Here is a 23,870-nt window from a genome sequence, read left to right as displayed (position 1 = left end):
AAGGAGAATTAGACCATTCAGCCCATTGAGTCCGCACCACCATTCCATCATGGCTGATCCCAGATCCTACTCAGCCCCATACACCTGCTTTCTCGCCATATCTTTTGCCCTGACCAATCGGGAAACTATCAACTTCTGCTTTGAATATACCCATGGACTTGGCCTCCACTGCAATATGTGGGTTTGTGGCAGATCATTCCACACATTCACCACTCTCTGGCTAAAAAAAATCCTCCTTACCTCTGTTCTAAAAGGTCGTCCCTCAGTTCCGAGGCTGTGCTCTCTGATTTTGGATACCCCCACCAGAGGAAACATCCTCAGCACATCCACCCTATCTAGTCCTTTCAACATTCGGTATGTTTCAATGAGATCCTCACGCATTCTTCTAAATTCCAGTGAGTTTAGGCCCAAAGCTGCCAAATGCTCCTCATATGTTAACCCCTACATTTCCAGAATCATCCTCCTCTGGACCCTCTCTAATGACAACACATCCTTTCTGAGACATGGGGCCCAAAACCCTTGACAATACTCCATGTGGGGCCGGACTGGCGTCTTATAAAGTCTCAGCATAATCTCCTTGCTTTTATACTCTATTCCCCTTGAAATAATGCCAACATTGTATTTGCCTTCTTTTCCACAGACTTACCCTCTAAATTAACCTTCTGGGAGTCTTGCATGAAGACTCCCAAGTCTCCCTGCACCTCTGAAGTTTGAACCTTCTCCCCATTTAGGTAATAGTCCTTTTATCCAAAATGCATTATTCTAAATTTCCCAACACCGTCTGCCACCTTTTTGCCCGTTCTTCCAATTTATCTAAGTCTTGCTGCAATCACAATGCTTCCTCAGCATTACTACTCCTCCATCTATCTTTGCATCATCTGTAAATTTTACCACAAAGCCATCAATTGCATTATCCAAATCACTGACAAACAATGTGAAAAGTTGTGGTCCCAGTACTGACCCCTGTGGAACACCATTAGTCACTGGCAGCCAATCAGAAAAGATCCCACTTGTTGCCATTCCTCCATTCATGCCATTATCTTTCCTGTAACGCCATAGGATTTTATCTTGTTAAGCAGCCTCGTGTGGCACCTTATCAAATACCTTCTGAAAATAATTATTCTGTTTGACAGGCCAGTACTTAACCCTTAGCCACTATTAGTTCAAATTAAATTTATTATTAAAATAACATGTCACCATCTCTGACCCAATCTATGAAAGATTCATTTTCTTGCAGGCATTCAGTAAAGAAATACAATAGAATCAATGAAAAACTGCACACAAAGATAAACAACCAATGAGTAAAAGATTGCAAACTGTGCAAGTACAAAAATAAAACAAACAAATAAATACAATGAACACGAGTTACAGATTCCTTGAATATGGAAGTGTTGGGGTGAGTGATGTTATCCTCTCTGGTTCAAGAGCCTGATGGTTGAAGGGTAATAATTGTTCCTGAACTCAGTGGTGTAGGACTCCTTTCTGATGATAGCAGCGAGAAGAGAGCATGGTCTGGGTGGTTGATGCCACTTTCTTGTGGCAGTGCTCTTAGTATGTGTGCTCAATGGTGGGGAAGGTTTTCCTGTGAGGGATGAGCTGTATCCACTGTTTTAATGAAACAGATTACCAGATCATCATTGAATGGTTGTTCAGAACAATTTAGATATATGTAAATTAGCTGCTGTATTTACCTACATAACAGAAGTGACAACCTCATAAACATATTTTGCTTTATTTGAAGTGCTTTGCAAATGCGATAGCAGGGGAGGAAAGGTCATACAAGGTGCTGCTTAAATGCAAGCTTCTCTTTTTATGTGAAGCATTACTGCAAAGTGAGACATGCTTCACTGCGACACTAAATACGGCATGAATGGCTCTTTTGTTTGGAATTAAATTAGCATTGTAAGAACAGCCAGGGACACAACAAAGCATTCAGTTAAATTATGCAATAGTTATTAAAAAATGAAAACTAATATAATAATCCCATATCCACAACAGTTGGAGTTTTTCTATTTTGACAACGATTTGCTCCATAGTGTCAAGTTCACGCAGGAATCATTGTCTTTAATAGGAGCTCAGGAAATAAAAGCATATTTAATTGTCGAAACGGGTTTATAATTTTGAATTGGATAAAGAGCAGTGAGTGAAACTGGTGTGTTTGTGACTCAGATGATAGATCAGTGAAGATTGCAGTAATTAAGAGGCAAATTAAAAGAAGATGATTTAAAATTCTGCAGATGTAATGAACAAAAGACTAACTCAGAAACTTATTGAGTTTCGGGTCTTTTGTAGGATTGGCATTAATGCGGCACTAAATACCCAAATCAATGCAAAGTTCAGGAGCAGCCCAAGAACATGGCCTCTGTAATTTCTGAATTTCCACCACCTGTTTTTGTTTAATTTTAAACTGACCAGCAGATTCTCATTAGTATGCACATCACACACATTAACCAGATGGTTTTTGTTTTAATTTTAGATCGTCTGCATTGTAAAGAGAATTGAGTGTGTTATTGTAAAGAGGATCCTCTTTTCCTTGTAAACAGCATTGTCTCTAACTTTCTGATGGTGCTTGAGTTGGATTGCTTTGGAGCTGTCACTTTAAACATATGGTAAAATGTTCATGTTTACCACTCATTTGCTCTGTACGTTTTCCAGAAGTGAATCATGTTCTTGTACAGTTCCAAAAGTCTCGAGCTTGCAGTATGCTTAACCTTAAGACCTCAAGATATTACAGCAGAATTTGTGCATTTAGCCCATCAAGTTTGCTCCCTGTTCCATCATGGCTGAATTATTCTTCCTCTCAATCCTATTCTCCTGCCTTCTCCCCATTACCTTTGACAGCCTGACTAATCAAGAACCTATCAACCTCTGCTTTAAATATACTCAATGACATGGCCTCCACGGCCATTTGTGACAATAAGTCCACAGACTCACTACCCTCAGGCTAAAGAAATTCCTCCACATCTCTGTACTAAATGGATGTCCGCTATTCTGAAGTTGTGCCCTCTGGTCTTAGACTCCCCCACTATAGGAATCATCCTTTCCACATCCACTCTATCTAGGCCTTTCAATATTTCACACATTTTCGATGAGATCCTCCCTCATTCTTCTAAACTCCAGCAAGTACAAGCCCAGATCCATCAAATGGTCCTTATAAATTAACCCTTTCATTAACCAGATTACAGATTTCAGCAAGCTTATTGAACACAGTTGGGGGTGGGGATGGTTACTACAGTTATATACAATCCTACAAAGAAAAAATTGCTTTCCTAGATTTCCTTCCCACTTTTATTGCTAATTTCTTGTGCATTGATTGGTAAGATGTCGAAAACACAACATACAACTTGTACTGCACAGACTACCTTTAGTACTAATGGATAGTAAACATTATAAAAACCGTTTTTGATATTAATTGACAGAAGCCTGAAGAGACACGCTCAACGGCCTCTTTCCCTCTTCCATCAGATTTCTGAACCCATTTACATGACCTCACTATATTAAATTTTTTTGCTCTTTTTTAATGTTTTTAATATATTTCCTATTGTAATATATAGTTTTTTATTATTCGGTTTTGCAAAGCACTGCTGCCACAAAACAACAAATTTCATGATGCATGCCAGTGATATTAAACCTGATTCCAATAATTCTGATATCATTGTTAACAAGGTGCCATTCACTCAGTTCAGCACTGGGCTGTAAGGCTGGATTTTTGTCCACGTCTGATTCAGAAGTAAGATTGCTCCCAATCGCTCCATGCCTGACATTACCCTCATTCTGTTGTCAGTACTTAATGTTGACACTTTGTTTTCCCAGCAAGAAAGATTTGTAAGGGGAACTTGGTATAGGGTACTTTTCCCCCGCTCATGAATACCATGACTGATTGGGTATCTCAGCATTACCCCAGCTGAGACCTGCTGACTTGAAGAGAATGAGGATTGAGGCTTGGAACTTCTTGTTCTTTTATGGCAGGCTATGTCAGGTCCTAAACCCTCATTAAAAAAAAAAGAAAAACCTTAAGATTGTAAAGATCGAAGACCCTCACTCTCTGGGACATGCTTTATCCTATGATCATGGAAGAGGTACAAGAGTTTGGAACATATTTTTCTCTTTCACCATCAGAGTCATGAATATTTCACAAACTCAAGAGCACTACCTCATTATTCTTTTTTCTTACATTCCTTTATTTTTGAAATTGTTAATAATTTTTATGTCTTTGCATGATATTGCTACCACTAAACAACACATTTCACATCGTATAAGCCAGTGATAATGAACCTGATTCCGATTCACAATCAAATCTTTACAGTTCAAAGTAGCCCTGAAATAATGATCATGTTGTAGCTGCATAACACGATTTAATGTTTTGCAGATAAATGATTGAATCCTCATTTTTTATCAACTCATCAACTTAATTGTCTTATTAAGTTGATTATATTATTTTGGTGAATGATTGCTACACTTCTGCTTGTCACTGATGTTTTTGTGTTACTAATTTTCTCTGTCTCCTTTACTCTGCTTCTCCTGAATGTCTTTTTACCTCATTCTCCACTTTGTTACTTCTTTGAGTACATGCTGGGAAAGGGACACCCTACTCCATTGCTGTTCCCCAGCAGGTTGTCGAGCAACTCACCCTTCACATCTTCAACTAATTTTCCTTTCACCTGCTTCCCCTTATTCTCCTCCTAAATGTTCAGCCTTTTTTCATTATTAAGTTGAAATGACCTGCCTGTCACTCTTTCTATCTCTCCAATGACCTTTCCTTGGCTTTGACCTTTCTGGTTGGAGATAATTATGTGGCTTCAAAATTAATCTTATGAAAAATGAGGTCATTTTTTTTAAAAGAAAGGAGCAGTTACAAACTCTCCTACTCATATTCACATTGCTTTCACCTCCCCTACCTCTTTGACCCTGGTCTCACTATTGGGTTTCATGACACAGATAGTGAATATGAGTTCATAACAGCCATTTCCTCATACAGGCCATTTCCTTCTTCTGCTAAACTTTCGAAAGTATTACACTCAAGGGCAATTTTGTCCACAGTCACCTTGATGCTATCTAAAGAGACAGTAGGGATCATTCATATTGTGTGTGTGTGTGTGTGTGTGTGTGTGTGTGTGTGTGTGTATTTATTTATTTATATTAAATTAAATAAGTAGTGCAAAAAGAGAGGAAAAGTAGTGAGACAGTGTTCATGGGTTCATTGACCATTTGGAAATCTGATGGCGGTAGGGAAAAGCTGTTCCTGAAATGTTGAGTGTGTGTCTTCAGGCTCCTGTACCGTATAATGTCCTATTAAGGCCATAAAGAGTAATTGTTGTTAATTAAACACAGACTTGGGGTCAATCAGAGTTTAATTGCTTTGCAGGGGATCAGCTGCTGGACTGCTGTGGACGAGAGCTCATTTGATATTTTGAGACTGGTGACATAATCTCACTGCTATTAACATGTCAATTGCTGAAGTCCATTGCATCCTTGCAGAAATTCTTTAAGCTGGAGGGCCTGCTGTACGATGCCCTGACTTGATTTTTAGTACATCAGGATCTATAATCAACAGGCTGAGGTGGTAAAAGAGCCATCTCCTTGAGTTATAGTTATGCTCTTGCTTGAAGAAATAGAAATTGTCAATGATGGTAATCATCTTGTGATTCTCAGCAGTTGCTTCCTCATTGTGTAAACACTTTCCATTTCCTTAGGACACAGCATTGAAATTAACATTACCAAAAGTTATTCAACAGACAGAGTACCGAGGCTTATGTACAGCAGAGCTTCAACTGCTGTGCATTATGCTTGTGATGTAGTTGATGGAAGGCTGTCATGGAGTAATTAATATGCAAATAAGGAGATATACACACAAAGTGCTGGACAGGTAGCATGCCATCTTGGACAATGTCTCCCATCCACTCCATAATGTACTGGTTAGGCAAAGGAGTACGTTCAGCCAGAGACTCATTCCACTGAGATGAGCGTCATAGGAAGTCATTCCTGCCTGTGGCCATCAAACTTTACAACTCCTCCCTCGGAATGTCAGACACCCTGAACCAATAGGCTGGTCCTGGACTTATTTCCACTTGGCATTATTTACTTATTATTATTTAATTATTTATGGTTTTATATTGCTATATTTCTACAATATTCTTGGTTGGTGCAACTATAACGAAACCCAATTTCCCTCGGGATCAATATGTCTGTCTGTCTGTAAAGGAATTAAAAAAAGGTCAACATTTTGGGCTGAGAACCTTCGTCAGGACTGGAAAGGAAGGGGGAAGAAGCCAGAACAATGAAATGGTGGGAAGGCTGGGAATACAAACTAAAGGTGATTGGTGAAGCCAGGTGAGGAGGAAGGTAGGTGGGTGGGGGAGTGGGGATGAAGTAAGAAGCTGGGAGGTGATGGGTAAAAAAAAGTAAAGGCGAAAAAGAAGGAATTTGATAGGAAAGTGAGTGGACCAATGGGAGAAGGGGATGGAGGAGGGAGTTGATGGACAGATGAGGAGAAGGTGTGAGAGGGGAGCCAGAATGGGGAATGGAGAAAGAGAGCAGGCGGAGGGAGGAGAAGTTACCAGAAGTTGGAGAAATCAATCTTCACCCCATCAGGTTGGAGGCTACCCAAACATAATAGGAAGTATTACTCCTCTAACCTGAGTGTGGCCTCACTGTGGCAGTAGGGCAGGTCATGGACTGACATGTCAGAATGGGAATGGGGAATGGAATTAAAATGGGTGGCCACTGGGAAATCTTGCCTGTTGTAATCAGAACAAAGTAGGAGATGTAGGGATTTAAACTCTACAACTTATATTCTTTATTATTGTTATTAATATTTTCATTATTTGTACAATTTCTCCTCTTTTGCACATTGCTGGTCTTTGTTTATGTATAACTTTTCATAAATTCTATTGTATTTCTTTATTTTCCTGTGAATGTCTGCAAGAGAATGAATCTCAAGGTAGTAAATGGTGACATATAGCTACTTTGAAAATAAGTTTATTTTGACATTAAAAAATGCTGCCTGTAAATTATTTTCCCTCGCATAATTTTTTATGAACCACACCTAGATTTAAAGATGAACACAAATGCAATGCTTCAAGAGGACCATAGCCTTGTCATTGGGTTTGGAGGCTTCCATAACTCAATAACCTGAGAGCCATGTTGACTTGAGTGAGGGCTTTATGCTTTGCCTCTTGGTAGGGTCACCCATGCCAATCATGTCAGAGCGTGGAGGCCAGATTGAATGTGGTCCACCCGTCCTCCAGGCTCGGGGATTCATCTCAGGGCTAACAATCCAGAAGGTTCTGAAAAATAAAGTTGAGCCTAAAGATGAGAAGTTGTTTATGAAAAAAAAACTCAGTTTAATCGAGTGCGTTTGCAAGTTCTCAGGATCTGCAAACTCCGTGTCCTAGATAATTGAAAGCATGAAGAATTCATTGAAAATGACAGTGGACCTTGCAGTGGGTATGTTCCAGTTTCTCTGAGATCATAGTGAGTCAAATTCTTTTCTATTCACAAGATGCAAAAGATTGTGCATATGTACGGCTGACAGGAGCACACAGGGCTGTAGCTGGCAATGGGTTCCACCACATCAAGCAGCAGGTCTGTAATGGAATGTGTGAATTGGTAGCAGTGGGGAGGAGACAGGATCAGGCACTTGGAGATAAGCACATATCTCACATTGACAGGGCACTGGAGGACACCAAAAATACCCCCCAGAGCAACCTGAATCCCACCTCCTACCCATCACCCCCCAAAAGAAAGGAGAGAGCCAGAGGGAATACCCTGGCACATCGGAGAAGAGGCCTGTTTATTGTGAGTGGCAGAATCTCCAGTAGTGACTAGATTAAGGAAGGAGCCTTCTTCCTGGTAACACCAACATGTTCTTCTGTTTCATATGCTTTCTTCAGGATACTTCATTCACTCTGGGAAATTTTGTCATTCAGGGTAAACAGCCCTGATAATCAGTCCAAATGAAGGGTCTCAACCAGAAACATCGATTGTTATTCCCCTCCATAGATGCTGCCTGACATTTAGAGATCCTTCAGCATGTTTATTTATTTTGGGATATAGAACATAGCACATTACAGGCCCTTCGGCCCACAATGTTGTGCTGACCATGTAATCTACTCTAGAAGCTGCCTAGAATTTCCCTACTGCATAGCCCTCTATTTTTCTAAGATCCATGTACCTATCTAAGAGTCTCTTAAAAGACCTTCCCCTTTCATTCTCAGTCCTGAAAAAGGGTCTCAGCTCGAGACATTGACAGTTTATTCATTTCCACAGATGCTGCCTGATCTGCTGAGTTCCTCCAACATTTTGTGTGTGTTCCTCTAGTTTTCCAGCATCTGCAAATTTTTTCATTCTATTTATTTTGAGATATAGTATGGTAACAGGCTGTTCCAGCCCAACAAGCCTGTGTTATCCAGTTACATCTCTGTGAACAATTAACCTACCAACCCATAAAACCAGAAGATATAGGAGCAGAATTAGGCCATTTGGCGCATCAAGTCTGCTCCACCATTTCATCAGAGCTGATCCATTTTCCCTCTTAGCCCCAGTCTCCTGCCTTCTCCCCATATCCATTCATGCCCTGGCAAACCAAGAATCTAGCAACCTTTGCCTTAAACATATATAAACACACGGCCTCCATGGCAGTCTGTGGCAAAGAATTCCACAGATTCTCCATTTGCTGGCTAAAGAAATTCCTCCTCATCTCTGTTTTAAAAGGACACTCTCTATTCTGAGACTGTATCTTCTAATCTTAGACACTCCCACCATAGGAAACATCATCTCCATACCCACTCTATCACAGACTTTCACCTTTCGATAGGCTTCAATAGGTCGCAACTCATTCTTCTGAATTCCAGTAAGTACAGGCCGAGAGACATCAAATGCTCTTCATATAACAAGCCATTCAATTCTGGGATCATTTTCATGAACCTCCTTTGAACCCTCTCCAGTTTCAGCACATCCCTTCTAAGAAAAGGGGCCCAAAACTGCTCACAATACTCCAAGTGAGGCCTCGCCAGTGCTTTATAAAGTCTCAACATTACATCTTTGCTTTTATATTCTAGTCCTCATGAAATGCATGCTAACATCACATTTGCCTTCCTCACCACAGACTCAACCTACAAATTAACCTTTAGGGAAGCCTGCACAAGGACTCTCAAGTCCCTATGCACATCAGATTTTGTATTTACTTTCCATTTAGAAAATAGTCAACCCTTTAATTTCTCAGTGCACGAATGCACACTTCTCAACACTGTATTCCATTTGCCACTTCTTTTCCCATTCTCTTAATACACTTCCTCAAAACTACCTACTCCTCCACCTATCATCCTTGCCAGTGTTCTTTCTAATCAATTCTGGCTAAATCCTCTCTCATGCCTCTGTAATTCCCTTTACTCCACTGTAATACTGATACATCTGACGTTAGCTTCTCCTTCTCAAACTTCAGGGTAAATTCAACCATATTTTGACATCTTGCCTAAAAGACTCTTTTACCTTAAACTCTCTAATCAATTCTGGTTCATTGCATAACACCCAATCAAGAACAGCTGATCCCCTAGTGAGCTCAACCACGAGCTGTTCTAAAAATCCATCTCATAGGTATTCTAGAAAGACCCTTCTTGGAATCCACCACCAACCTGATTTTCCCAATCTAACTGCATGTTGAAATCCCCCATGATTGTTGTAACATTACCCTTCTGGCATGTATTTTCTATCTCCTGTTTTAATTTGTAGGCCACATCCTTAAGGCTGTTTGGAGGTCTGAATATAACTCTCATCAGGGTCTTTTTACCCTTGCAGTTCCTTGGTTCTACCCACAATGATTCAAAACCCTTCAACCCTATGTCAACTCTTTCTAATGACTTCATTTCATTTTTTTACCAACAGAGTGACACCATCCCCTCTGCCTGCCTGCCTGTCCTTTTGCATCCTTGGACATTAAGTTCCCAGTTATAATCTTCTTTCAGCCATGATTCAATGATGCCTACAACATTATATATGCCAATTTGAAACAATGCTAAAGGTTCATCTACCTTATTCTGTATACTGCGCATGTTCAAACTTAACACCTTTAGTCCTGTATTCGCTCCTTTCGATTTTGTCCACCTTTTACATTGCAACTCATCCTGTTGATTGCAATTTTGCCCTATCATCAGTCTCTCCTTGCTAGAAGTCTCACTACACATTGCCTCTGTTGTAAACCAGCAACTTCATCTTCAGCACTATCACTATGGTTCCCATCCCCTGCCAAATTAGTTTAAACTCACCCAATTAACTCTAGCCAACCTTCCTGCAAGGATATTGGACCCCCTTTGGGATTAGGTGCAACCTGTCCCTTTTGTAGAGGTCCTACCTTTCCCCAGAAGAGATGCCAATGATCCATAAGTCTGAACCCCTGCACCAGTTCCTCAGCCACACATTCACCTGCTAAATCATTCTATTCCTCCTCTCACTGGCACATGGCACAGTCCAGAGATTACTACCCTGGAGGTCCTGTTTCTCAGCTTTCTACCTAACACCCTAACCCTAAAATCTCTCTTCAGGACCTCCTCACCTTGTCTACCTATATCATTGGTGACAATATGCACCAAGACTTCGGGCTGCTCATCCTTGCCCTTGATAATGCCATGGACCCGATCCAAGACATCCCTGATCCTGGCACCAAAGAGGCAACATACCATCTGGGTGTCTCAATTACACCATCAGCTAACAGGGCTCTTGTCGCGATGAGGCCACACTTAGGTTGAAGGAACAACACCTTATATTCCGTCTGGGTATCCTCCAACTTGATGGCATTGATTTCTTGAACTTCCGGTAATGCGTCCCTCCTTTTCCTCCATTCCACATCCCTTTCCCTCTCTCACCTTGTCTCCTGGCTTTCCCATCGCCCCCCCTCTGGTGCTCCTCCCCACTTCCTTTCTTCCATGGCCTTCTGTCCTCTCCTATCAGATTCCCCCTTCTCCAGCCCTGTATCTCTTTCAACATTCAACTTCCCAGCTCTTTACTTCATCTCTCCCCTCCTGGTTTCACCTGTCACCTTGTGTTTCTCCTTCTCCTCCCCCACCTTTTACATCTACTCATCCTTTTTTCTCCAGCCCTGCTGACGGGTCTAAGCTCAAAAGGTCGACTGTGCTCTTTTCCATAGATGCTGCCTGGCCTGCTGAGTTCCTCCAGAATTTTGTGTGTGTTGTTTGGATTTCCAGAATCTGTAGATTTTCTCCTGTTTGCTATGTTACTTTAAAGACTCTTTGTCTTGTTATTTCATGCTCTCATTATTTATTGCTATTTATTTATAGTTGCATTTCAACAGTTTATTGTCTTCTATGCTCTTGCTCTTTTGATGATCCTGTTTACAGTTATTATTCTATAGATTTGCTGAATATGCCCACAGGAAAAAGAATCTCGGAGTTGCATGTGGTGACATATATGTAACCTAATAATAAATTTTACTTTGAACTTTGAAGTACAGTTATGACCCTTAGGTTCCTGAACCAACATGGATAACTTGACTCATCTCAAAACTGAACTAATCATATAACTTGAAGACTTACTTGCAGGGACTCAACAACTCTTGTTCTCAATATTATTTATCTATTTGTTAGTTATTATTTTTTTTTGTATTTGCTTAGTTAGTGCCACAGTACTGTAGCTGTTAAGTGCAACACTATTACAACTCGGGGCGTTGTGGAGTTCAGAGTTCAATTCCAGCATCGTTCTGTAAGGAGTCTTTGTTCAATGCAATGCGTAGGTTTCCTCTGGGTGCTCTGGTTTCCTCCCACAGACCAAAGACATACCGGGTTGGTTAATTGGTCATTGTAAATTGTCCTGTGATTAGCTTAGGGTTAATGGGGTTGCCGGGTTACCGGGGCAGCATGACATGAAGGGCCTACTCTGTGCTCTATCACTAAATTTAAAAAAAGGTTAGAATTTTTCGTACAGATGGTTTGTCCATCTTTGTATCTATTTTCTTATCAATTCTATTGTGTTTCCTTATATCTACTGTGAACGTCCATAAGGAAATGAAACTCAGGGTAGTATATGGTGACATACTGGTACTTTAATAATAAATTTACTTTAATCTTTGAACATTGAATTTCAACAAGCTAGTCAAGTGTGGAAGAATCACAACCAATCCCTGTTTATCCTCCAAAGTTTGTGCAATGTTTCTTTTGCTCTCAGAAATAATAGCAATTGTGAAGCTTTCTCATTCATCCTGGTGATGAGTATGGAGTGCGTGCAATTTAAATACTGCACCTGCCATGAATTATTTTTAATAAATCCTTTCTGACCATTATCTCTATTTTATATATTTTAAAGAATCATGTACAGTTTATAGCTTCTCATTTGGTGCTCAAAGTAACAATGAATTGCTTTAGTGAATCCATTCTTTTCCATCCACAAATAGATTATCTTGCAGCCGCCAAGGCTCCAGCTGAGGACTTTCATCCCATGTCATTTGCATCGTATTAACCACAGAGCCATGGGTCCATCCAGCCTGTCAGGCGTTTTTGCTTTGCTTGCTGTTAATTAGCGGAGGAATCAAGAGTTAATGAAGAGCTTATGATCCTGGGATGATTCATCTGTGTTGTTTCAGATGAACCATTGCACTCTGGCCACTGCAGTAAGCTCTTGAATGTGGGATATCACAGCAGAAGATGTGGAGTGCTTGCTGAGGTCTATTAGAGTGGTAGTCCTCAGGGACGTCTTGCATGGTGGGCTCTGTTAGTTAAAGATTTGAAGGAGTTAATTGCTTCAAGATTGCTTCAAGATTAGGTTACGGGGAACACTATAGCCCATGTTAGCACTCTGTCAGTGGTCCAGCCGAAACACAGGACATGAATATTTCTCTTCATAAATCAGAGACACAAGAATAATTTAATCAAAATAAGCTTCTGGCATCAGTTAATTATCTTACTTTTTAACCTAAATCAATCTTTAAAATACTTCCTCTTCTGATTTATAAGCATTCAAATTAAATAATAATTGGTTCAGAAAACAGATTTATACCCAGTGAAACTGATGAGGGATATAATTGTCAACTAATTTAATCTGTTCCATGTAACATTTCAGTATTTCAGTTGGAAGGCTGATTGTCACTTGTCTTATTTAACTACAATCTGTTTTATTTTCTTTTAATAAATAAATGATATAACCACAAATAAATTTAAAATTATATTTCAAATACTTACTCATTCAAAATAAAGCTTAAGATTTCTCCTAAAATACAGGTGAAGGCAACTTTACTGAAAATCAAAGCTCTGGATTGCAACATTTCAAGGTGAAATGCTTGTTTGCATTCTAAGTAATTGCAGAAAATGACAGTACTCTGATTTTCTTTCTCCTCATCTGGTAAAAATGTTGTTAAACTACACTCTGACCATCTGTGTAAAGGGTATGTAAGCAGCAGTGGTACAGTTTAACAGCCATGCTGACTTCTGATTCAGTTGAATGTTTCTTTGTGCTCCCTCAACACATGTTAAAAAGGAAATATCACATTTAAACTATTTATTTCCAGCACAGATTTCATACATGGGGACATTAAAATATCAAAATAATTGAAATTCTAAACAATGCTTAATATTTTCATTAATTTTTTGGCTAGCGTGCATGATTGGGAACTGAAAAACTTCAGCAAACTCGATGAAATGCTCTTGATAGATTTACACAGAACAATGAAGAAGGTAGAAGTATAAACAGAAGACGTCAAGCGAAAAAAATGGAAAGGCCAATTTGCCTTCCTTTCTCAAACCTGTGCATTATGAGACACAGGTCTTTTCAGGCAACTTCTAAGTGAACAATGGATTCTTTGTCAATGGTATTATGTTCCGTTTGTTTCAATGCTATAATTCAGCTGATATTTCAGGTTTGGTGGCATAGCATAACCTTATATGAAACACATCAAATAACAATTTGTTTGGACTGTATTTTAATGCTGTAACTTAATGAAGGAGATCGGGCAATTAGTATCAACTGTGAGAGTGCACTACACAGAGTTTCTGACCAGAAATATTAACCTCAAACTATGTTCCTTGCTGCTATTTTTTGCAAAGTGAGTGGACAAGATATTCTACTGCTTTTGTATAGCTACCAAGCTGCAAAGTGCATGGAGACCAAACAATAATATCTGCAAAATGCTCCAATATGTCATTTAAAGGCGTATGGAGTCAGGTCAAAGTTGTGAGACAACGGATGCCCTAAAAGGAAATTCCTGAATTGTTGGGATCAAACATATTCGTTATCTTGTAAATATGAAACTTACCCGAGAACTATAAACACTGTGGTTAATCATTGGAGATTAGTGTCTCTCTAAGAAATTAATAAATATAATTAGGTGACCATTGAGGACGAGGAAACAATATGCAGTAGACCAAGACTGCATGTACAAACAGAATATCTGTATGTATATTTATAAATTTTATTTACAGTGATCTGGCATTGCTTTTTTATTTTAAATAAATTATGGGAAATACTTCTGGCATATTTATTTTCTATTTCAATTTTTATTTTCCATGAATAAATTATGAAAAAAATCTAACTGTTTTTATATCATGCAGATCTTGAAATGTAAATTAATAAATCAGCCATTTAAAATTATTTAATTTCTTTATTAAAGTAGATTTTCCCTTTTAAATATGCAATAAAGCGTGCACATTTATTTAACTGGTATCTATGTGTTAATTCATGCTTTTTAACAATGTTCAGAATTAAAATAAAAAACCCATTGTGTCACTTGGCAATTCTGAATGGAATACAGATTGATGGAGTATTATAAGAAAGCAGATTGCCTATGTTAATAAGTGGCTGTTAAAACAAATCTCTAAATCTAAGTTATAGTATTCAGATTATGGTGATTAATGTAGGTTCCTTTTGGTCAAAAGTTCTTATAATTGTACAGAGGGCATGCAGTATTCCAATAGTTAAATACTTCAGCTAAATGATGAGACAATACTTAAGTTGTTTTTTAGGTAAACTATTAAGTTACAAACAATCCACAAAATGATAACTGAATCTATAAAACATCAAGAAAAACACGAGAAAATATTTTGAGAATGGTTGGTGTATTATGTCTAATTTCTCACACGCTGCGCCAGGATAACCTTGGTGTCAGTGAGAAAGATTATGACATTTACTAAATAATTTGTATGATAATTCATTACAGCACACTGATTTTAATGTTAATTATACTCAATGAAGAGTATTTCACATCATTTGGGTTAAAAGAGAAATTAGACTGGGAAAATGAAAGGAAACCAGACTGTCTGAATCAGAGTAATGAATTAAACAAATTAAATGATTGGTTGGAAAATTGTACAATAGCATAATGTACAACAGCAATGCAGATTCGTCAAATCTTTACAGACAAGAAAAAGCTAATGACTGAACAATTTAGGACATTTACTCACCCAAAGACACTCATTAAACCAGTCATTGGTTTAACTGAGACCCACTTTCAGTGACAGAAAGGCAAGCACATATTTTGACATCAATCAGTGACTACTTTTGTGTGATAAAATAAGCAGGAGTAATTTATTTGGGATGTTCATGCCTCTTTGGGAGGATAATAGTCAATTATTTGTTTATAATGCTGGTTAAATTTTCATTAGGCAGATTAATGGAATATCATGTACTGTCAACACTGGGCTGAGGGGTGGTCTGAAAGAAATAAACGGGCAAACAGTTGATTGGTTTAAAGTACTAAATTGGTTTTCTTTCCATTTTTCCCTAGAATATGTAAAGATGGTCAAGATGCAGAATTGAAAATCAGCATGTGAGCAAAGTATGCAAATAATCCTGGCACAAAACCCTTCATCTGTCATATTTTACATATTAATGCTAATAAAGTCCATTCATTATGCTATGTTTCCAGCATCTGAACAGGCCTTCTATAGAAACTCTACAGGGAACCTTTTCCAAATGCATTTTCAAGTGTATTTGTAAGATTTAAAGGGTAAATTTATATAACTATATTTTAATCCTTTGATGTACTGAAGATAATTATTGAAATCAAGACTCATTTACTGCTCTTTATTTAGGTTCCTATTTTTCTGTAACTGTAGGAAACAATATGATTTTTTTTGCAAAATATGACTGCTTTCAAAATCCAGTCCAATTCATCCAGTTTTACTAAGTTCTATATCAAGATGCACAATCACTTTGAGTGGTAAGACAATGATTAAGAGAACAGAATTACTTAGTTACATGGTTGTTTTATATTAAGTCATCCAACAATTATTGATATAGCAGTGATGTTAACTGTTTATTGCACAAAATGGGTGCAGACTTCAACTGGGAGCTGAGTCTTATTACTGTATAGGTTATCAGTTCTGAGTCAATATGACAGATTTATCTTTATAACTGGGTTTATTCTGGGCTGAATCTTTCAACGACTGCTAACAGATATCTGGCGTTCAAATTGATTTCAAGCCTTTCAGTAAAGTTTACAGATAGCAAAGAACATCAGTATTAGGCAATGAAAGTCAGAGTCCTTTTTCTAGTTATGTACTGTAGCTGCATCATGGTTTGAGAGGGTGGTTGACAGTGACTAGTTCAAGGATTATTCATCTACTTTCTCTTGGTGTTTCCTACATCAAGGTTACTGTTACTCTCCATGAAGTACTCTGCCTGAAACAATTGGCACTCTCTGCAAGTGCCCTCCAGCACTTATCAACACCCCAGAACACAGAAAGAGTAAAATTTTAAAATAACAGACTACATCAAGGAAGACAGCTATGTCAATTAAAGTCCAGAGAAGAGAGAAGAAATATGTATGTTGAATATTAGTGTAGATATTTGCCTGGAAAGTAGTGAAATATTCTGCAATGAGTTTTGGATAAAGGGTTTGGTTTTCACTTTCTTTCACAGCTGGCTAAGTCTAATTCTTTCTCAGGATGGAGGTGTTGTCAGCAGCACTGGCATTTACTCTCCTTGCAACAGAGAAGACTGAAGGGATATCTTATACAGGCAAATTAAATATAGAGAAGCAGCTTCTGTAAATCCAAAATTAAGTAATTTTTCCACTGATGTAATGAAGGAGAAATGAATGCAATAAAGAAAATGAATCTCATGGTCACGTATACGTATTTTGATAGTAAATTGACTGAACTTTGAAGAGAGAATTGCTTTGGTCACTAGTCACTGGGAGGTATGATACTGGCCCAGAGCAACCAGTGCAAACCTAACAACAGGATCATTAGCAGTTGCTATTACAGATGGTGTTGAGGAGCTCAAGGGAGTGAGATAGGTCAGCTGGTTGAGTGGTGTCTCAACAACAATTGTGCACTCAATATCAGCAAGAGCAAGGAAAGAATTGTGGACTTCAGGAAGGGAAAGTCACACACCAGACTTCTTTGAGGTGTCAGTATTTCAGAGGCTCTATCCTGGGCTCAACACATCAATGCAATCAAGAAGAAGATACACTAGTGGCTCTACTTCATTAGGAGTTTGAGATTTGCTATGTATGTCACCAATGACTCTTGCAAATATCAGTGGAGAACATCTGACATGTTGCATTCTTCAGTGGGGAGCATTCTGACAGGCTGACACGGAGTGTTCAATGCACAGGATGGGAGGAAACTGCAGAGGGTTGTAGACTCAGGCAGCTCCCACCATCGAGGACATCATCAAGAGGTAGTTCCTCAAGAAGGTAAGGTAGCATCCAACATTAGATACCCTCACCATCCAGGGCATTCCCTCCTCGCATCATTACTATCAGGGAGAAGATGTAGGAGGCAAAGACCCACACTCAATGATTTGGGAACAGCTTCTTTCGCTCTGCCATCAGATTTTAGAACGGTCCATATACCCATGAACACCACCTCATTATTTCTTATTTTGCATTATCTACTTTTATAATTTATAGATTTTATATCTTGCATTGTGTAACTGAACAAAACAACAGCTTCCACATCATATGCTTATTTGGGTGGTGGGGTGGTGATACATCTCTACCAAATGAGGTTTAAGATGCTCCTTCCCTCCACTACCCTGCAGGTCACCCTTGGGCAAGGTGTAGCACCTGCTTAGCCCCCCCTTCCCCTGGCGATGGTCTTGTAAAGCCATGGGAGCAGGCGGTGGATGATCGTAGGCAGACAATCTTTGAAGAGTATTGATAATGGCTGGGGTCACCTATCTTGTAAAGACACTGCCCTAAAGAAGGCAATGCAAATCACTTTTGTAGAAAACTTTGCCAAGACAATCATGGTCATAGAAAGACCATGATCGCCCACATCATACTGCACGGCACAAAACGATGATGATGATGTCAGTGACAATATATCTGATTCTGATTCTGGTGAAGATTTAACTAGTGCCAAACTAGTTTACTCTTGACAGGTAGAACTATGTTTTAGATAACTAATCAGGGAAGCAAGTCTAATACTCAGAAAGATAAGACTGTACTGTTGCACAAGAAACTAAATGCTTTATTGAAAATCAGAAATCAGAACATGATTGATATACTCAGCAGGTTAGTCAACATCTACAGAATGAGAAACATGGTTAAGATTTCAGGTCTGAGCCCCTTCATCTGAAAAGAGCACTTTATATGCTCCACCTTTTCATAAAGTACATTTTTAATTTCTTTCCTGGTTAAAATTAACTCTTTCAGGGATTTATCAAATATGAGTTCTGTCAATAATATAGTTTTAACAGGGAAAATGAATAACATCATAGTATTTTATCTCTGAAACATTCAGGAGAAATCTCAAAGTTGATGCAAAACTGAACTTACATTTTGTCAATTGATTGCCAATGTTGACTTCTGAAGTTAAACCAGAAGATCCTAGAAATGCACAGGACTTGTGACAGGTTCTGTGTGAAGGGAACAGAGTTAATGTTTCAAAAATGTTCAGAACTTATCAGAAGACCTGAAACGATAACAGTTTCTCTTCCACAGATGCAGCCAAAACCATTGAACATTTCAAAGATTATCTTGAGGTTTTATGGCCAATATTATAATTGGGATAATTAGGCAGTTTTAAAGACTACACACAGACCTCCAATTATTAATGGTAGAATGCTTAATGAAAGAAAGTTTGGCTTATTTCATCAGGATTAAATAGGTGGCTTGGTGCTATCTTCCACTTTCATTCCCTAGTGGCAAGTAATGATACAGAGTAGAAAATATTTCTTTAGTAATACATTAGTATTGTTCATTATGTGCCATATTGTATGACGTAAGCGATCATAGTCTTTCCATGACCATGATTGTTCTTGGCAAATTTTTCTACAGAAATGGTTTGCCATTGTCTTCTTCTGGACAGTGCCTTTACAAGACGAGTGACCCCAGCCATTATCAATACTCTTCAGAGATTGTCTGCCTGGCTCAGTGGTTGCATAACCACGACTTGTGATATGCACCAGCTGCTCATATGATCATCCACCACCTTTTCCCATAGCTTCACATGACCCCGTTTGGGGGGCTAAGCAGATGCTTTACCTTGCCCAAGGGTGACCTACAGACTAATGGAGGGACAGAGCACATTACACCTCCTTTAGCAGAGACTTATCTCCACCTCGCTACCCTATTACACTGTATGTAAATGTTGTAATGTATTTTGTTCAGTTTTCATCATTCTGCTATTGGAAAGATGTTATTAAACTGAAAAGAGTGCAGCAAAGATACACAAGGGTGTTACCAGGGGCTGAATTGGAGGGAAAGGTTGAACAGCTCAGCACTTTTCCTGGAAGTGAAGGAAACGGAGAAGTGATTTTATTGAGACATATAAAAATCTAGGGGTATAGTAAGAATGAATGGACTCAGTCTTCTTCCCAGGGAACCAAGAGCTACAGAGCAATGGTTCAAGGTGAGAGGGGTAAGATTTTATAGGAATTTGAGGGGCAGTTGTTTGACTTCGTGAAAGCACGTACATATATGGAATAAACTGCCAGAGGAAGGGATTTAAGCAGCTGCAATAATAACCTTTGAAAAGACTGTTGAGCTGGTACAGATGGGCCAACCATGGGAAAATGAGACTTGCTTGGATGGGCATTGGGTTGGCAATGAAGGGCATAGTTGGCAGCCTTTTGTCTTCTGCGCTCTGGTTGATCCTGATATACAATCACTATTCAATAGATTTACGGAGTCTGCCCACAAGAAAATGAACCTCAGGATTGTACGTGGTGACGTATATGTACTTTGAAATTTACTTTGAACTTTGAACTTTTCATCACTTGGGCTGAATGGCCTGTTTCAGAGCTGTGAGACACCATGACTCCCTGTCCTTGTCTCATCATATGACAGACTAGAGCCAGTCTGATGAATCTTCAAATAAATCTGTCTGTAAAAAGAATATCATTTTTTAATGATAAGGCATGAAATTATACATGATAGGTATTCGAAGTGTGGTGTCACTAAGGCACCATGGTGTTGTAACTGTAAGCGCAACACTATAACAACTTGGGGCATCAGAGTTCAGAGTGCAATTCCAGTGTCCTCTGTAAGAATGTTTGTATCTTCTCCCTGTGGAATGCATGGCTTTCCTCTGGATGCTCTGGTTTCCTCCCATTGTCCATGAGCAGGTAAGGGTTAAATCAGTGGTTTGCTGGCAGCATTGGCTGGAGGGCTGGAAGGGCCTATTCTGTTCCGTATCTCTAAATAAACAAACAAACAAATAAATAAATAATGACCTATCTAATTGAATAGTATCCTTTCCCACGTAATTAAGGTCATTTGAAGTAAAGGCCAACGTTCCACTTGCACATTAGCTTTCTGAACCACTCCTTTGTACTCACTCTGTGTTCTTCATATTTTTTTTTGCTTATCCAATTAAGATTGGCCCCTAGCTGAGAGATGCAAGAAATAAAGATACTCTTTCACACCCCCCCCCCCATGCTGGCATGCTGGTACAATGAAGACTCGCAACATGCTGCTAGATCGGGACTTGATGAACCCTGACTAGACGACAAGAATGCTAACAAGGTGATGATAAAGAGTGAGTGTAGGAACGGAAATGCAACAAGATCACTGCGGACTGTAGGCAACAGATTTAATTGGATCGCAGGGAGGGAGAGCCTCCAAAAGGATTTAAACCACATCGTAATACAACTGAAGAGAATGAGTGCCCGTGACAATGGATGCACGTGTTAAAACAAAACACCAATCACACAAAAGGGCAATGCAGCTTTGCGTTACCTTTTTCCAATGACTTTGATTCAATCACATTAGTAACAGAATTATAATGAACTTCCCAAGATTTGGATTATCAATTTCTGGTAATGGTTGAATAAACCATCATATTTTGGTATTCACAACGACAACAAACACTGGCACTAGCAGGTGAAGTGACTGGAGTTTGGAATTTGAAAGGACGCGTGCTGCACACTTATTTATTCTTCTCTCTAATCTACCAGCCGTTTATTGGAACTGGTTCAAAGACCATCACTGTCATTTGCAATCACTATTTAAATGATTCACAAAGTGAGAACAAGGAGGATCACAGGGCACTAGGAGAAACAATTCAATGATGCAGAGACAGAGGGATGGGGGTAGGAGAGAGGGAGAGGGTTGGGAGAGAAGGAAAGACAGAGAGAGGGGAGCAGGAGTGAGAGAGGAATAGAGAGGGGAGAAAGGGCAAAACAGAGAGGGGGGGTGGAGAGATTCTGCAATGCTAACATTTTCCTTCTATTACATGTACTTCCCCATTTCTTCCCAGTCCTGATGAAGGATCTCGGACCAAAACAATGCCTGTTTACTCTTTTCCATAGATGCTCCCTGAAATGCTGAGTTGCTCCAGGATTTTGTTTGTCTTTCATTCCATACCACACCCTTTTCACGAAATATAAAAAGAAATGCTTTAAACATTCCATTTCTTTATTTATCAACACAGGGTGGAGTAGGTCCTTCTGGCCCATTGACCTCCAACAAACCCAATTAACCTTAACCTAGTCGCTGGACAATTTACAATGACAAATTAACCTACCCAGTACATCTTATATTAATAATGGAATTGTAATGCATTTGTAAAGGATATATTTATGGTTTTACAATAAACAATGAAAGATCCTACCTTAGCCAAACAAGTTGATGATTTAGCACCTTTTTTCTCCTTTTGAATGTTCTTGTGTCCATGCTCTCCCAAGGTTATGAATAAAGAATTATGGAATTTTAGTTTATTGGGATATGTACAATGAAGGTTATAGAATCATTAGCAGTCACCTACTGCTTGAGATTATATTTCCCTCCATAGAATGTAGGGTCAAGGATACATACCTATGTAAAATGCAATTCACTTCTGCCTATTCCATGAGGACATGGAATTTCTGACTTTTCACATTGCAAATTTAATAGAGCAAAAAAACCGCAGATGTAAGAAATCTGAAATAAAAACAGAAAAATTCTGAAGTGTTCAACAGAAACAGAGGTGACAATCTCTTCGATTTGCTCCCTTTTTTCTGGCTCTGATGATCAAGTGAAGAGTCCAAGAGGTGAACGTGATATATCTCTGCCTGCTGTTTGTCCTATTCATTTCTGACAGTGTTGTCCAGAAACATCTTTTTCCAATCCTCCATCAGATTTCTGAGTGGTTGTAAACCCATCAACACTACCTTGTTATTTGTCTTTTGCACTACTTATTTATTTTGTAACTTATAGTAATTTTATCTCTTTGACTGCACTGTTGCGACAAAACAGTAAATTTCACATCATATGTCAGTGACAAACCTGATTCTGTAGCCTAGAGAAAGCAGCTGACCATTTTAGTGGAGAATATTCCGGGATCTAATCCACCCATTGCAAGTGCTGGGGTGCTGATAAACTCTGCCTTTTTATACCTTAAACAAGAGATTCTGCAGATGCTGTAAATCCAGAGTAACTCACGTGAAATGCTGGAGGAACTCAGCAGGTCAGGTAGCATCCATGGAGGGAAATAATGAGTCAACATTTTGGGTTAAGACCCAGTCCTGATGAAGGATTGTGTGTGTTACTTTTTTGTACATTACTATGACCATAAGATATAGGAGCAGAATTAGGCCATTTCACCCATCAAGTCTGCTCTGCCATTCAGTCATGGCTGATCATTTCCCCCCTCGTCAACCCCATTGCCCAGCATTCTCTCCAGAACCTTTGATGCCACGTCCAATCTAGAACCTATCAAGCTCTACATTAAATACACACAACAACCTGGCCTCCACAGCTGTCTGTGGTAACAAATTCTACAAATTCACCACCCTCTGGCTAAAGAAATTTCTCTGCATCCCTTTTTTTAAATGGATCTCCCTCTATCCAGTGGCTGTGCTCTTATGTCCTAGACTCCCCCAACGTGGAAAACATTCTTTCCACATCTCCACAATGTTGAATGCCTTTCAACATTCAAAAGGTTTCAATGAGATCTCTCCTCATTCTTCTGAATTCCGGTGAGTACAGACCCAGAGCCATCAAATGTTTCTTATACGATATCCCTTTCATTGCCCTGTTTATTTTCCAACATAGTTTTATTCACCTACCAAATGTGAGATTACTAAAGCAGTAAAAATATTTGAAAGTATTCAGCCTTGTGTTCGAATCTCCCACAGTTTAGTTCTGTCACTGGCACTCTGTACCAATCATTATGGCCTGTGAACTGTTGAGGCAATTAGATGGCAACCACAAAGTTGGTCCTGAGATGCAGTATACATGTGGAGCTGACAAGGTAGCAATTGCAGAATTAATGGCTGTGAACAAAATGAGCAGTCAATTTTATTGAATTGCTAGAACTTAAATTTCCTATCATTCTTAGGAGAATGGAACACACATCTCTGGATCAATGATCCAGGTATCTGAATGCTAGTGTGGCTATTTGATTGTGGTACTACTGTACGTAAAAAATGTACTCATAAAGTGTACAGTGCTCCAGGTCTCTGAACACTGGTTGCTGCTCTGAATGCAAGTTTGGTTATCT

The sequence above is a fragment of the Hemitrygon akajei genome, chromosome 23 (genome assembly GCF_048418815.1).
Source record: "Hemitrygon akajei chromosome 23, sHemAka1.3, whole genome shotgun sequence".
NCBI classification, from domain to species: Eukaryota; Metazoa; Chordata; class Chondrichthyes; order Myliobatiformes; family Dasyatidae; genus Hemitrygon; species Hemitrygon akajei.
The sequence above is the reverse complement of the archived record's forward strand: the minus strand, read 5'-3'. Positions refer to the sequence as shown.